The sequence below is a fragment of the Prionailurus bengalensis genome, chromosome X, assembly GCF_016509475.1.
Source record: "Prionailurus bengalensis isolate Pbe53 chromosome X, Fcat_Pben_1.1_paternal_pri, whole genome shotgun sequence".
In the NCBI taxonomy this organism is placed as follows: Eukaryota; Metazoa; Chordata; class Mammalia; order Carnivora; family Felidae; genus Prionailurus; species Prionailurus bengalensis.
Genome location: NC_057361.1, coordinates 24375827 through 24393717, shown reverse-complemented (window position 1 = coordinate 24393717; position 17891 = coordinate 24375827).

Below are 17891 nucleotides of genomic sequence, written 5' to 3'. Positions count from 1 at the left end.
CAAAAAGAACGTTAAAGACATCTTAAATTTTATTTAGTGCACTTATTGTTATTTTGCAATCATATAAACACACCTAACTACACACAAATATGTATGTATAAATGCACATACATAAACACAGTTGAACCGTATGAAATTGCTACTATTCTGTAGCTATAGATCTATATAAATGTTGCTTTAAGATATATATAGAGAGAGAGGAAGGAGAAGGCACCTCTGTAGATAGGTCACATAAGATGAGGGCTGAGAACTGACCATTGGTTTTGGAGATCCTGGAGGTCCCTGGTGAACTTGACAAGTAGGTTTATATTGGAGTGGTGGAGGTACAAAATCAAAAGATTTTGAGAGAAAATTGGAGGAGAGACAAGTACAGTAGGCATAGGCAACTTTTTGGGAGAAGTTTTGCTGCCAAAGTCAGCACAGAAATGAGGTAGAGGCTATTCTGGGAGAGAGGATCAGGAAACATTTTTAGAAGATGAGAGATAATACAGCATGTGTGTATGCTGATCAGAATGATCCAGTAAAGACCGGGAAAGTGATGATGTAGGCTAGATTGAAGGTAATTTCTGGAAAAAATGTTTGTGAGCAGGTGACAGGTATGATAGAAATTGGCCATTTCTGACAGATATGTGACTCCAATGAGAGCAATGTATGTTTGATTTCCCATTGACCTGGCCAAAAGACGCTTAGAACTGCCCTCCAGTCTGAGGCCCTTGCTAGTCAATTCTTGCTCCTCCTCTTTCCACCTTCTGAGGTGTCCTATCTGCCTTGAGGTCTGAAGCCTCTCTCTGTCTTTTCTTGCTCCATCACACTGTATCTGTCACGGGCAGTTCTCCAATACATCATATGCACTTCAAATCTTGTTTGCCCGTCTGCTTCTTAGAGAACCCAGGTCGGAGATTCTTTCACCCTGTGGGAGAATCTTCAATAGCACTTTATGAAATAACCATTGGGTAAAAATTTCCCTAATTCCTCTGTGGAAATCCAACATTTCATATTCTTGCTTGCTTTTAGTTTGGTAATTCACATTTCCTAGAAAAGCATCTATTTCATTCCAAGTTTTGAATTTATGTGTGGTTGAACAAAAAAATAAGCTTTTATGATTCTTTTAATTTCCTTGCTTGTCTCATATTTTGTTTATTTGTGCTTTTCCCACTTTTCTTGATTTGGCTAATTCAGAGTTTAACTATGTCATTCTTACTAAAGAGAGAGTTCTGAATTAATAACACTTGACATCTGCTCTTTATTATTTTCTTCTTAACCTCATTATTTCTTTCTTTTGTTTGTTTTGATTCCTTTATCATGTTTTAGGCAAAATAAATCAAATATTTAAATTATTTCTTCTTTCAAGTTACATCTTATAAATTTTGATACATAATTTTTAATAACTATTTTCTAGGGGCGCCTGGGTGGCTCAGTCGGTTAAGCATCCGACTTCTGCTCAGGTCATGATCTCACGGTTCATGAGTTCGAGCCCCACGACGGGCTCTGTGTTGACAGCTCAGAGCCTGGAGCCTGCTTCAGATTCTGTATCTCCCTCTCTCTCTGCTCCTCCCTTGCTTTCACTCTGTCTGTCTGTATCTCTCTCAAAAATAAAAATGAACATTAAAAATTTTTAAAAAGTTTTCATAGATAAGAACGTTTTCTTTCCTGGTCTTGTTATTGATGTTTAGTTGTATTCTCATTAGAGAATGGTATATTATTTGTTCTATTTCTACATTTTGCAGTTTGTTGAGATTTCTTTGAGGCTAAAATATTGTTGTTTTTTTAAAAATGCTTATTTATTTATTTTGAGAGATAGAGAGCACTTGCATGCATGTTTTCTCTTCTTTAGTACTATAATATTTAGTTTACTTTATATATTTTATTAAATATTCTGTTTTGTTATGCTATCCTTAGAGATATTTTTGGTCTTCTTGATCTGTTGCGGCCTGAGAGAGGTGAATCATTATCTCCCACCACCAGTGTTTTTCTTTCTCTTTTTTCTTTTATGATTTATAGTATTTGTATTATGAATGTTTTTGCTATGTTACCTGATGCATAGATATTCATGAGTATTATACCTTCACTATAAATTTTACCATTTACAATTTTAAAATTCCTTTCTTTGTCTTCTTTAAAACTTATGACCTGAATTCCACTTAAACTGATACATTAAGACTAGTATCCTGATTCCTTTTTTGTTTCCATTTATTTATCTAACTTTGCCATCCATTTATTAGTTAATTTTGTGGAGCCTCAGCCTTGAACAAAATTGATTAAACATAATTATTGGTTTATGTTGCATTATCATCACTTGTTCAGGTTTGGCTTTCATTTTTGTTTGTTTATTATACAATGAACATCCAAGAACCCACCACCCAACCCAAGAAGAGAACTGTAAAATTAGCTGACTATTCATAAGTTCTTTCTCTATTGCGTTTCCAAGCTTCCACCACTCCCCTCTACCTTCAAGTATCCCCTATCCTGAATTTGGTGTTTATCACACTCTTTAAGCACAACATTTTAAATATTTATTATTTGGTTTTGATAATTTTTGAACTTTTTAAAAGGAGTATTATGCTACTTGAGGTTGTGGGTACAGGGAGACCTGAACAAATTGTGAACCACTGAACATTCTACCACAGATAGGTCACCTGGGATGTGAACATATGCTTCACTAAAGGTATTGTGTTTGAGTAATGAATTTACAGTCAGCCTAAGTTATTTAAGCTCTTTCATGTTATAAGATGCAAAAACTCACTCAGGTAAGTTGTTATTGGAATTTTAGTATAAAATTTTGGGACAAAAAAGACTAAGTAGTGACAGCATCTGCTTAGAAGCACCGGTAAATAATTGAAAGTTAGTTCTGGGTAAGACAAATCACTAGTAAGTAGATTGTTATATTCCCTCTCTAGTTCTCTAACACTTTTGTGACTTAGCTGTTGTTTCCTTGTTCCTGTCTATCAACTGGTTATAGTTTGTAGTGATATTTCGATGAGCTCCAATATTCACCAGGTTACAGCAAGGACTAACATTAGGTACGGCCTTTGTATCTTGTAACCCTTGGCTATTGGTAAATTTATAGGTGGCCATTACTGAGTCAGATTTTCATCACTAATTCAGATCAGCCTCGAGGGCCATTTGAATAGATAGTCTTGTGGGTGGAATGACATTTGGATGACATTAACCAGGATTAATTTTCTTCTCTACTCTTCCCCTAAGTCTCCCACGTTTGTTTGATACCATTGAGTCTATTGAGTTTAGTAAGACGTTTAATTATTTGCCCCAGGAAAGGTAGGGCACAAAAGAGTTCAGAAACAAAAGAATCAATTGAGTTTTAAAAACTCTTTAATACACATGGGGTTTTAAAGGTACAGGCTCTTGATTTTCAAGACTGTTAGTTTTTTGAGCAACAAAGAAGATAATTTTTGTTGTTGTTGTTGTTTTGCTTTGTTTTAAACCCAGAAGCTTGGCACCAGAGAACAAAAGTGAAGAGCCTAAATAAAACAAGGATTTAATTCTACCTTAGCATCGTGGATGAGAGCAAAGATGAAGAGCTAGGCTACTTCATCCTCAGGAAGAAGACTGGGATCCAGGGGCAGAAAGATTAGAGTGAGGGTATAAATGTTTTGAGGGCACATTAGTGGGGCACATAAAAGAAGACAAACCTGGCATTTGCAGACTGCCTGTCTAATTCTAGTTCCCTCCTCATGATCACACACAAACATTTGGTTGGTCCCAGGAGACCATCCTCCCTTTGATGATCTAGGAACCATTAAACATCCAGGAACATTTTGGTAGGGGGCTTGGAACATTCAGAGGAGCCCTTCTCCCATCTGTACTGGGAAGGACTGAGGGAAAGAGGACTGTGCTTTCCTGAAATGAACAGTAGAGTGGTAAAGCTCTATATCAAAAGAAATCAAGAGTGAATTTGTATGGGACACGTTTTGGAATATTGCAGATGCCTTTGCAAAAACCAGAGCCACCCCACCTAACCCTTAGCATTATATTTATGCCTGCGGATACTAGGTTTCCTCAAATTTAATATATAATGTGTAATGTATATAATCATGCTTATCTCCAATTATTGGTTATAGTTATAACATATAGAACTGATCCAGGCACAAGGAAAGGATTATTCCAGACAGCCATTTTTAAGCCACTGACTCTTCTTTGCTGCTTGTTTATAACTCACTAGAGCACTTTACTTCACTTTTTAAAATGCATATATCTCAGAATTTATACATTATTTTGAACTTAGATTATTTTTAACTGTTCAAGTCACAAAATTTGGCCCTGACTAGTTTCTTATGAAGACTTTGCTGGTAAAACACAATCTCCAGCTGCCTTATACACTTTCTTGATGAATTGCTTTTTTTTCCCAGGGAATTTATACAGGATGGTTCAATATTTGAAATTATAAAAATACTGATAAAAATTTAATAATATAAATGTTTTCATAGAGATATAGAAGGCATACCAATGTGTTAATTTAAATACATAAAGTTTCCATATATAAGAGCATTAGTAGCAGCAAAAAAATAATTCATTCTCTTTGCCATAAATTCTATTAATACAGCACAAAACATTCCACACTCCACAACTTCATGGACTGTTTTACTCTGGGTACTCATTGAAATAGGCTGTTAAATAGACCTACCCTGTGACCCAGCAATAGCACTGCTAGGAATTTATCCAAGGGATACAGGAGTACTGATGCACAGGGACATTTGTACCCCAATGTTTATAGCAGCACTCTCAACCATAGCCAAATTATGGAAAGAGCCTAAATGTCCATCAACTGATGAATGGATGAAGAAATTGTGGTTTATATACACAATGGAGTACTACGTGGCAATGAGAAAGAACGAAATATGGCCCTTTGTAGCAACGTGGATGGAACTGGAGAGTGTTATGTTAAGTGAAATAAGCCATACAGAGAAAGACAGATACCATATGGTTTCACTCTTATGTGGATCCTGAGAAACTTAACAGAAACCCATGGGGGAGGGGAAGGAAAAAAAAAAGAGGTTAGAGTGGAAGAGAGCCAAAGCATAAGAGACTCTTAAAAACTGAGAACAAACTGAGGGTTGATGGGGGGTGGGAGGCAGGGGAGGGTGGGTGATGGGTATTGAGGAGGGCACCTTTTGGGATGAGCACTGGGTGTTGTATGGAAACCAATTTGACAATAAACTTCATATATTGGAAAAAAAAAGAAATAGGCTGTTAAATTGTGCACAACTCAAACAATCCATAAAATCTTTAGCTTTGCCCATACTGGAGGTGTAATTTAAAAAGAAATGTTAAAAAACTTAAACAGGTGCACCTGAGTGCCTCAGTCAGTTGAGCAAGACTCTTGATTTCAGCTCAGGTTATGATCCCAGCCTCCTGGGATCAAGCCCCACATAAGACTCTTTGCTGAGCATGGAACCTGCTTTGGATTCTCTCTTTCCCTCTGCCCCTTTACCCTGCTTGTGAGCTCTCTGTCTAAACTAAAAAGAAATTGATTAAAAAACTTAAAATATACTACTAATCCATATAATAAAATAAGGATATTTTTAATGTTACACTTGTTTCTTAATAATCACCAGAGAATACTTAAAAAATAACTGACATAAGCATTAATATAATGTTATTAATGTGCTATAGGCACAATTCCAGGTTCAGTTGAATTACTTTTTAAAAAAACTACCTAATAAACTCATAATTCTTGAATATCCAATCAAATCAATTCTGTAGGTTAAATTCGTGGAGTGAGGGGCATAATGCAAGTGACTATTGATAGCACATGATTGTCAGGGAGATGTACTAATCACAGAGACCTGTATGGTGGTTTGTTCTGATGATCCCCAAAGAGAGGAGGAAGTCAAGTGATTTTAGGGCCAAAGAGGAAAGAAAATCAATCTGAGGAGGAATGGAAAAATAATAAAGAGGAAAGGAAGTAAAAAGAGGAAGGGCAAGACTAAAGCCAATATAGGAAAACATACTATGAAAGGCTGCAGGGTGGGGACGGTGGGCTGGCTGAGTTACTGGAGAAGGGGAACTGAGTAATATGAAATTATGATATGAACACTTCCTTTCATTGATTCAATGCTTAGTCTCACAATAACTCTTTAAGACAGAGGAGCTCTAATTGGCTCATTTTATTTATTTTTATTTTTTAAGTTTACTTATTTATTTATTTTGAGAGAGAGAGAGAGAGAGTGAGAGTGACAGCAAGAGTGAGAGAGGGAGAGAGAGGGAGAAAACAAGCAGGGAAGGAACAGAGAGAGAGGGAGAGAGAGAGAATCCCAAGCAGGCTCCATGCTGTCAGTGCAGAGCCCAATGTGGGGCTCGAACCCAAGAACTGTAAGATCATGACCTGAGCTTAAACCAAGGGCCAGATGTTTAACTGGACTGAGCCACCCAGGAGCCCCTAATTGGCTCATTTTACGAATGAGGCAACAGAGGTCATAGACAAGTGATATGTTGGAAGCAAGCATACACAGTGCTGGAGTTGGGACTAAAAGTGGAAGCAATAGAATTCTAGATTAGTACTCCAGGAGGCAGGGTTTTCCCCTCCTTAATAGATTACAGTATAGACCATCCTGTTCAAAGGCATTCAAAATATTTCAGTGAAACTCAAAGGTAGGACCTGTTAGTGTGCACACATTAAAAGAGAAAATGTGAGATCTCTACATCTTGGAAGAGTTCAGTATATGAAAAAATTTTCCATTAAGAGTACAGTATTTCCAAGACCCTAATTTCCTACAGCAGGGCAAATTACTTAACCCACGTTCTAGGGAGCCCTGGAATCTTCTTTTGTAAGGAGATTTTACTTGTAAGAGTACTTATGTAAGAGAAGATTTGGGGTGCCTTTTTGTCTCCATACTCATTGAAGAGGTGAAGTATTTTATGTGAACCAGTCCAATTGCATATGCTGTATGGATTGTTTGTGGGTGTGTTCTGCTGTTTTAAAGTTCCCTGAGGCATTAGAAAGTTTAATGTTGCTAATGAAAAGCATTAAGCCAACTACGACGTTGTAGGAAAAAAGAAGGTGAATATTTCAGAAATTGAACAGCATAACATTTTTCCCCTACCAATGTTGTTGAAAATCGTTCTTTTGGTCAAGTTCATCCCTATCATTCCTAATAGGTGCAAATAAATCCAGAACTAGTAATTTGGAGCTACATTTAAGAGAGAAAAAGACTATAGATGTTATTTCCAGTTTAGTTATAGTAAAAATGCCTCGGTAGGGCAAGAATAAGTTTCCGTTACATAATACATATTCTGTATATAGAGAAGAATATCTAAATATTTGATAAACATACCACTCTTGGAATACACTTAGATTATCTATTTGGACCACTTTTCACCCTGCATACAGTAGAACGTTAAAGACAAAGGTCTCTATAATTCTAAAACACTTCCCATTATTTTTTAGTATACTAACTGTGTGAGCAGAGAAGCTGGGCTTTGAGGGGCATTGCAGTGACCAAGAAAAGATTCTTGCTCTTGAAATCTTTTTGCTTTCACTATCTGGTATCAGGATCCTCCTCAAGTATTATCTGAGAGAAGGAATAGGGGGCAAAGTAACTCAACCTCTAGCCAAACCAATTTTTTTTCTCTTTCTCTCTTTCTCACTCCTTTATATCCTCTCTCACCATCTGTTTCATTGACAGCTTTAAGGAAAACAAGGCATACTCTTTTAGAAAGGAAGATCACCCAAGTTCTTGGGTTCAACTACTTACTAGGAATGACTCTGGGAAATTTACTTAATTTCTCTAATCCTCACTGATTTGTGAAATGGAGGTAGTAACAGAACCCCTTCGTGAGGATTGAATGAAATATGCCAGTAAAGTCTTACCACAGTGTCTGTGGTGTAGTAAACCCTCAATAAACCTTCACCGTTATTATTGAGTAAAAGATGTTGTCAATCACTCTAATTAGGTTTAATTGGAGATTTAATTGATCTACTCTGTTTATGAGCTTCAAAGCATTCCCTGCAAAAATGCACTATTTTACTTTTCTGCTACATAAAAAGTAGTGGGAAATGAAAGTTGTACCTGAAATTAATTTCAGATGAAAATGTGTTCTTCACGTGGTCCTAGACTAAACTGGTCTCTGACATCAAGGAGATGTTGATATCGGTGGACATTTCAGCCTGGGACCACTCAAAGAACATAGCTGAATCCATGGTGGCTCAAGAGGGTCTACTCTCATCCAAGTGGCCACAAGAGGGATTTTACAGTGCTAAAGACTATGGTCTACCATCAACGACCTGGGAATAGAGTCCCACATGTTTTCAGTGGTACTTTAACTGCAGTACAATGAAATATGTAGGGGAGAACTTGGGGTTGGCTTCTTTCTTACAGATTCTAATCAATCTACCCGGAAAAGTATGGCACATTTTGGGCTACATTTAAATAGATTCTGGAATGAATACTCAGAAGAAACATTATTCTTCTCACTTAACTTAAATTTGTTGGATTTTGGTAAAATTTGTCTCGCTGGTGTGCTGGATGCATCAAATCAAGGCCCTGCACTCTGGAATTCATATGATACAAATAGATAATTTATCTTCTTTGGAAGCAGAAGTGCATTTAGTTATATGACTGTAAAACTCTTTTTTTTTTAATGGAATCAGTTTGATAAATTTTTCATCTACCTGAGGGCTCTGATTTGTATTTGAATTCAATTCTAAGTTGTCTAGGCATCAACAACTTAACCCTAGACCTTAATCCGACCACTTCCTGACATTCTCCTTGCTGAGGTCAAAAGAATTTAAGAAAAGTAGCTTTTATGAAAAGTCTAATGAATAGCAACATTATCTTCGTTTTTTAAGTATGAGGCTGTATTTATCTGAAGACTCATATTGCCCAATCACTGTGGAAAGATTTTCAAGAAATTTGGCTGCATTTTGTTTCCTTTATTTGCATTTGTGCCTCCAACCCCCATCCTTAAACCTGATTAAATTCATCTTCCTATTCTGATAGATGCGGACATGATATATACATATGCATATAGATACTAATATAATATATATGTATTTCTCAAATGATAGATCTTTTTCTCTACACATTTTCTTTCTCTAACTTCCAATGATTTCCCTCCACTTATATTTAAAGCAAGTTTTCACAGATAACTAAAAAGCCACTTGCTATCTTTAGAGATGCTCTCATGCAGCTTTTCTCTTTGGTTAAAATGAAAAAAAAATGAGAAACTATGGTTGTGTGATAACCACTATAAGGAAAATAATCTATTAATTCTTATGGGTTTTGTAAAGCATCTTCACTGTATGTGGTAGTGGATAGAGGTGGAGGTGGGGAGCTTCATAGGGAAACCACTGAGATAATAAGATAACAATAACTTTAGTGTGAAATTATCCTTCTTATCATTTCAGTCCAATTGGAATTCAATTCTCAATGTGTTTGTGTGGTCTAGGGAATTAATGCTGGTAAAGAGAGAGACATCTTCTCTCAGTGCCAAAACCATTGTCTTCTGTGACTTTAGTTCATATTTGAGCTAAAGTATGCAAATGGATATTTATGATTGAATAAATACTACTTAACGACTTATATTATTAAACTCATGCTCATCTAATACACTTTATTAGATAAATTTGCAAAATGTTCCCTCAAATCTGTATTAGCACAGCAGGTTTATATTTATTCCAAAAATATCATTTTGCCCTTTAATGCAGTTATATAAACTTTGTTTCCATTTAAAATTAAACATAAGGACTAGGTATCAGTAAAGGAAAGTTTAAAACTTGGAAAACATTCTTCTCTTTTGGTTCCTTCTCTATTGTATTAATTTCAATTTTGAAGTGAGCATTTAGAGACATTAATAAGGTTGATATTGAATGAGTTCATAGGTTCTTTGAAACTTCTTACTTTTTTGTTGCATTTAGTACTAGGTTAAAGATGCATCCAGAGATACAGATCGGGGAATACAGATTCACTTTTGATATTTGCCTGCACACTTTTACAAGTAGCATTCTTTTCTTTTCTTTTAATGTAATCTGCTTTCTGTATGCCTAATAATAGCTTATGAGCTCTTTCTTTCTGCTCAGTACTTAACTGTGGTGTCAGGCCAGGCTAAGCCTCTCAGAGGTCTCAATATTCAATACTGCACATTTTATCACATTATCTTTGCTGGTTGTAGTTCACTGATTCCCTGAAAATAGTTCAACAGCATTTTCCTACTTTCCCCTAAATTAAGATCTCGTTTATTCATTGCTTCGTTGTGATTTCTCCTCCCCCAGAAATAATCCCTTAACTTACTATTATCATGTCCCAGCAGAAGTCAAGGCTTAAAAAGGGAAAGCTCATGAAGAATCTCAGTTCTAAATTCTTATCTCTGTCCCCCAAACTGTGGCTAATTTGATCTTAGAATAAGAAGTTGGGTGCTTTTACTGACTGACTTAAAGAGTGATGCCTATCTCAACCATTTATTTTATTTAATTTTTTCCAGTAAAATGATGCTATCATAGTTTGTTTGCCAATGTAGAGGTTTGTGTGTGACTTTCAACAGACATTAGATGGATCTTTCGATCTCAGCCCCATGCTGTTTGCTAGGCCACCTGGGCAGTTAAATAGGATAATGTTAAGATAGCAGTGATGGCCCTGATTAATCTGCTTATTCTAAATGAGTTGTTTGAATATCTGGGAAATGATCTCACTCATATTCTACTTCCCTTCAAATTGCCTTTCCTGTAAATGTGAATTCCCCTCAGTTGTCTTCGTATCCCAGTAAGTTCCTATTTAATTCCATATTCATAGAAGAGTGGCTTTCAAAGTATGCTCTCTGGACCAGCAGCATCTGGGAACTCACTAGAAATGGATATTCTCAGGTTCCAACCCCTGAATTCCTGAATCAGAAACTCATGGGGTGGGGCCTGACGATTTGTATTTTAACAAACCTCCGTGTTTGAGAATCACTGTCAGGTGTTAAGCTTCTTAGCCACATTGCACAGCATGGTATCTACAGACATTAGAAGCTCAATATTACATACAATGGAAAATTACAATGATGACTTCAATTCTTCTGTCTTCCCTTCTATTCACGCCCTTTACCACCAGACTTTGCAGTTCCTCTTGCTAAAGATGTGTAGTCTCTTTTCCTATCTCTTGAATCTGTACTGATTCTATGACTTGCTTCAGCCCATAGTGTATGGTAAAAGTGACTGTACCGGTTTTGAGTTTAGGCCTCCAGAACTCTTGCACATTTCCATTTGCTGTCTTTTGTACCTTAGCCATTGCCATAAGAATATGCCTGGATTAACCTTCTAGATGATGAAAGACATGTAGACTAAGAAGACTTTTTTCCAGTCATCTGAGCTAATGACAGCTTAGATCAACCAGCAGCCAGCTGATCCTCAGGCAAGGTTAGTAACTCCAGACATGTAAATAATAACCTCTTACTATTGTTGGCTACTGAGGTTTGGTGCTGTTTATTACGAAGTGTTATTGTGGTAAAAACTAACTGCTGTCTATGTACAGTGAATTAAGAAATCTAAGGTTCTACCGTTATTTGGCCAGTCTTCCCCAGACTTGGTCCAAATATCTGCTCCTTACTGCCTCCAGCTGATAGGGTCTGAGCTAAACATGCATGCTAGATTTACAGGTAATTTTTGCAATACCGTTCCTGGAACTCCCTAGGATAAAATCCTTCCCTTTCAGAGTCAGATTGATGCCAGATGATTGCCATCTTAAAGAATGGGCTGTTTTAAACTCATGGAAGACACGAAGACAATGCATCTGACTCAATATTATTTTGACAATCTCAGTAATCTAAAAATATCAGAACATAATTCATAGGAAAGCAACATAAGCCAGGCATCATGGAATAGAAAACTTCCTTACTTAAGTTTACAGCAAGAGCACTATTTCATATTGTAAAGAACCCCTGGCCTATGATTTTGTTGAGAGGCAAGTTGGGATTTGTCTATAATTCTTTAGCTAACTTTAAAGATATGCGATAATTTTTAAAATTCAGTCATCTGTGACTTAGCTTTCATCCATTTGGCTTTTATTTCTTGGACTCCTTACAGTCAAAGCTACTGAACTGAAATCTGTCTTCTTCCTGAATAATACTTTTCAAATTATAACAATGACATGCCTTGAATAACTACCTTATGAAGCAGACAGAAGCACATTTTATCCAACTTTCACCTCACATTCAGAGAGACATCTATTTTCTAATTAAACTCTACATTTATCTATTTTAAGATTGACAGACCTCATCATTACAGATTGAATATTTATTATGAAATTATATCAATTTCTACAATTTTGAGAGCACCAAGAACAGGGCACTGCACAGAAGTATGTTTCGATGATAATTTAAATCCCATTGTTCTTTTTTCTTAAATTTGAATTACTTGCTAAATGGTATGCTAATTGCCTTAAAGAGTTCTTACAGCTTCTAAAGGCACAGAACTTTCTTCTTAGTTGCAGTGGGAATCCTAAGAAAATCAAGCTCATTATTAGGCAATAGTTCACAGACTTTGGGGGTGTATAACAACCCCTCAGGTGGCTACAAGTTCAGATTCCATGACCTCATTTCCAGAGATTCTGATTCATTGGTTTTGGGAATATACAGGATCTTCATTTGTAACCATTAATATAAGTATTTGTTACACATTAAAAAAAATTTAAGTTATTCATAAGTTTCTGATACGGCTATTCCAGGATCCATACTTTAAAAGTTACTAGTATATTGCAAGCAGCTATTTGAACTCCTACATTTTATAACAGAGCCATCACTTACTTGAAAAAAATCAAATCATCTTCTTAACAATGTGGTGTAGTACCTTACATAACATAACCTACATAATATAAATGAGATCCTCAACAGTTTTAGGAAGCTACGCTGGCAGATACTGAGAATGCTGGGAAAGTGATGCAATTCACAATCTATTCGCAATTTTGTGCCTCTCAAAGCAGATAAGCCCAATGACGTAATATACGTGAAACCACTTTTAAGTTGTAAAGTGCCTTACAAACATAAGAAACGTTCTTTTGAAAGTGTAGAACAGAACCTTAGAAGTAATTTCTTTATCATTAAAATTTTTGATCTCTGGGTGCTGTTGATATTGGCAAGGCACAGGTGGTGATGATGCAAGTAAGATACTGAATGACAATAATTCTGAAAAGTATAACAGAATGTCTTCCTAAGTTATGTGTCAGGATGGATCTAAGATAGCTGTGAAATGATGAATAGCCTGAGGCATTTACTTTCAAAGGATTCTGAAAACATTTGTAACCATCGATATAGGTATTTGTTACACTTTAAAATTTTTTTAAAGTTATTCATAAGTTTCTGATGTAGCTCTTCCAGGATCCATACTTTATTTAAAAAATTTTTTTTAACATTTATTTATTTTTGAGACAGAGAGAGGCAGAGCATGAACAGGGAAGGGTCAGAGAGAGGGAGACACAGAATTTGAAACAGGCTCCAGGCTCTGAGCTGTCAGCACAGAGCCCGACACGGGGCTTGAACTCACGGACCGTGAGATCATGACCTGAGCCGAAGTCGGAAGCTCAACCGACTGAGCCACCCGGGCGCCCCCAGGATCCATACTTTAAAAAGTACTAGTATATTGTAAGTAGCTGTTTGAACCCCCACATTTTATAACAGAACAATCACATACTTGAAAAAAAATCAAATCAGCTCCTTAACAGTGTAGTACCTTACATAACATAACCTATATAACCTACATCTTGTTGAGAATCCTTGATACTCAGCTATCTCTTAGGTGACAAGGACTGAACTGTCTATGAAGAACATCAAGAAGAAAAGGTTATATCATATGAAATGAAAGGCTACAGAAACCAATTTCATACTAGATGGCTATTATAAACCCAGTTTGGAATGATGTATGAGAAAATGCTTTGAATACTGTGTAGTGCTGTAAAAAAATGGTGATGGGCTATAATTATCAATTATCACATTCAAAAACTTCGCCTAAGATTTGGACTACTTGTCTTGATGTTAGAAGTTGTCCAGCAGAGGCATCCTATTATTGATAGCTGTGGCATTCTGGGAAGTTGACTCCTCCAGAATTGTTTTATTTATAGGAATGTGCCATTGTTCTATACTGTGGCTGATTTCAGTATACCCTTAAAGTATGCCTGAATATCCATTGTTTGTCAAGTCTCAAAGTAACAGGGACAAGGAAGCAATTATCTGCTTGATGTCATGGCCCGCATTTTTTTCTTGGGTACAAACCGTTGTAGTTTGGGTAGAAGAGAGTACGAGGTAAAGCCAGACAAATGCGCCAAATGTCTTAGGTGCTTTCCAATTTTATAAATCTCTAATTCTATCATCCAGGATGAACATTAAAAAATCTGAAACATAAGGATCTTAACATTTCCCTTTCCTACATTGATGCTTAATGCCACCAGAGTGTTAGATGAACTTTTGAAGTAACTGTAACAGAGAAGAGAAGCCTCACTGTACAGTTTCGGGAAATTGTTCCTGAATCAAATTCTCTTATATGGTAGAATGTAGCCACGAGGTAAAAAATTAAAATCTTATCACTAAAAGTAATTATAATAAAACTAGAGAAAATAGTCCCAATATAACAGGGAAGGCTACAAAAATATGTGGGATAGACCGGTTATCCAGCATTCTTCTTCATCTTTAACTCATGAAGTAAATAGGAACAAGATACATTTGGTGTAAGTAAATGGCATAGGCTTAAATTATGTCACTCTTTAAAAAAATTTTTTTTAAATGTTTATTTATTCTTGAGAGACAGTGAGAGATAGAGCATCATGGGAGGGGCAGACAGAGGAGGAGACACAGAATCCAAAGCAGGCTCCAGGCTCCGAGCTCTCAGCACAGAGCCAGACGCAAGGCTTGAACCCACAAACCCCGAGACCATGACCTAAGCCGAAGTCTGATGCTTAACCGACTGAGCCACCAAGGCGTCCCTGTCACTCTTTAATATGTAGATACTAGACCCAAATTTTGCCCCTCCAATTTTCCTGTAATTTCTTTCATGAAATATCTGTTGCATGAATATTTAGTGCCTATACTGTGTCAGTCACTGGTAGGTGCTAGAGAGGTATAGCTGAGAACAAGATGTTAGCAAGGGGTGCCGATATGAGGAACTGCACTCCAAAACATTATTTTGCATCTGATGCTAATGATTAACAATGGTAGTTGGGGACACAAGCACCAGCAATACCAAAAGTTTTGGTATGACTGACTGTGTGGTACCAAGCATTTTAGCAGAAGGGTGCTAATACCCACTGGCTCTGAGGCATGGGCATGGGACTTGCAGTATCCAATGGGACATTAACAAACAGGACATAAGCAGAGGTTTGAAAGGTGCTTCCTCACTTGGGACTTGATCTTCGGAACTCTGAGTCTACCATGTGGAGAAAGTAGGCTAGTCTTTTGGAAGATGAGACACAATGTGGAGAAGCCTATTAAAGAGACGAGCCATCCTGAGTCCCACTACATGAACTAGCCTGACAACTGCCAGACATATGAATGAGATGATTTTAGATGAGCCATTTTTGGTTTTCTTCTAATTAAAAAAATGTTTTAATGTGTATTTATTTTTGAGAGAGAGAGAGAGACATAGCAAAAACAGGGTAAGGGCAGAGAGAGGGGGAGATAGAGAATCTGAGGCAGGCTCCAGGCTCTGAGCTGTCAGCACAGAGCCTGACATGGGGCTTGAACTCATGAACCGTTGATCATCACCTGAGCCGAAGTCAGACACTCAACCGATTGAGCCACCTAGGTGCCCCTCATTTTCAGCTTTAACGAAGGCTCTGGCTGAATGCAGAGATCAGGTGAACTGGCCTAGGTCAGAACTGTCCAGCAGATCTGCAGCAATATGAGAAATAATAAATGTTTATCATTTTAACAAGTTTTGGTTCGTCATGCATCAAAAGGTAAGTGATACAGGATATCGACATGCATAAGAATGAAATTGAACCCTAAATTAATGCCATATATAAAAATTAATTCAAAACAGATCAAAGACCTAAATGTAAGAGTTAAAATCATAAAATTCTTAGAAGGAAAAATGGTGTAAATCTTTGTATTCTTGGATTAGGTAATGGTTTCTTAGATATGACATCGCAAATGCATGCAACCGAAGGAAAAATAGATAAACTTGGTATCACCAGTATAAGGAAATGTGCTTTTTCTGGGGGCCATTATTGCACAGTCTAGTCCAGCTACTTACTAGCTATGCGACATTGCACAAGTCACTTACCCCACTAAACCTAATTTTCTTTATCTGTGACATACAGATAGTATTTATATCATAAATTTCTTATAAAGATTAATGACTATATTTTAATGTCTACTTATTTTTGAGAGATAGACAGAGACAGAGACAGAGAGTGGGGGGGGTGGGGCAGAGAGAGAAGGAGACATAGAATCTGAAGGAGGCTCCAGGCTCTGAGCTGTTGGCACAGAGACCGACACGGGGCCTGAACTCACAGACCGCGACATCAAGATCTGAGCCGAAGTGAGACACTCAACCGACTGAGCCACCCAGGCGCCCCTTAATGACTATATTTTAAATTCTTCACATGCATTTACATTTAAACCATTGCCTATAAGAAAACCACATTTTTCTTTCAAAGTTTCTGCTTGCTTTGCATTCTTTATAAGTTGTGTAGATGCTACCTGTGTCTTATCTTCAGAATTGAAGAGTCAGAGATAGTCTGTTTATACTTATTATAAATATTATAATAGTTATAGTCATTATTTTTAGCTATTATTTATAGTTTTCTAAAATGGCTGTGTCAGGGTAATTAATAGTATGGTTGATGCCTGAGTTAGGATATATCTTTGAACTGATAACACTCAGCAAGTTTATACCAAAAGTCCTTAGGTTTGTAAATACGTGAATAATATGTAATTCATATGTGTTACACACTTAATATGTAAATATAATAAAATAAGAACTATTACTTTCCTTCCAGTATCTTAATAATTAATTAATTTTGATTAATTAATAATAATTTGGTAATTAATTTATAAAACAGGATCCAAAATTAATATCAATTTCTGTATAAATAGCATCAAATCCATTCACTTCCTTAGTGTGAGAAGAAACTAAGACCTGTGTTTTAAAGACTGTGTTTTTCATAAGAGAGTCTTAAAAATTGAGAATAAACTGAGGGTTGGTGGGGGATGGTAGGGAGGGGAAAGTGGGTGATGGGCATTGAGGGGGGCACCTGTTGGGATGAGCACTGGGTGTTTGTATGGAAACCAATTTGACAATAAATTTCATATTAAAAAAATAAAGACTGCCTTGTATAGACATGATTGGGATGAATTAAAAAAATATAGACTGTGTTTTCTAGGTTAGGGTGGATAAAAGGAGGATGATGTTTAGAAGAGCTGAGTGGGAAAGGTCAGTTTCAGAAATCCAGGTGAGGTAAAGAGGAGCGAGGTATCTCTGATAACTTCAGCAGAAACAAAGCAGGCATAGAAAATTCCCAGCCATAGGTTAAATTATAGTGCTCGGACCTTGGAAAGGGATCTTGCAGGAGCAAACCATGTAGAGATGGATAACTCAAGGAACTTTGTTTTCCACATGGGTTGGCGGGAGTTGTTGAATGACATATTACATTCTTGTGTCCCTACTCTTTTGATTGAACAGATTATTCATGGAAATTGGAATTATGGTGAAGGTGAGAGAGAAGTTTAGAATAACACATTTTCTTGTCTCAGAGTTTAGGTCACTTTCATTTGGGTGCAGATGTGCATGGTATCTTGAATATGAACTGTCTCAAGGAGAGATAGCAAAAGAATGTTGCTAATTTAATTGGACATTTGACACTTTGCTGGGTCCGTGCTCCCAGGTTTTTTTTCTCAAGCAGATGAGCCAGCAAGTGATGACAACAATGCGAGCAGGAAGAGTCTTTAATGAATGGCAGATAAGAGGGAAA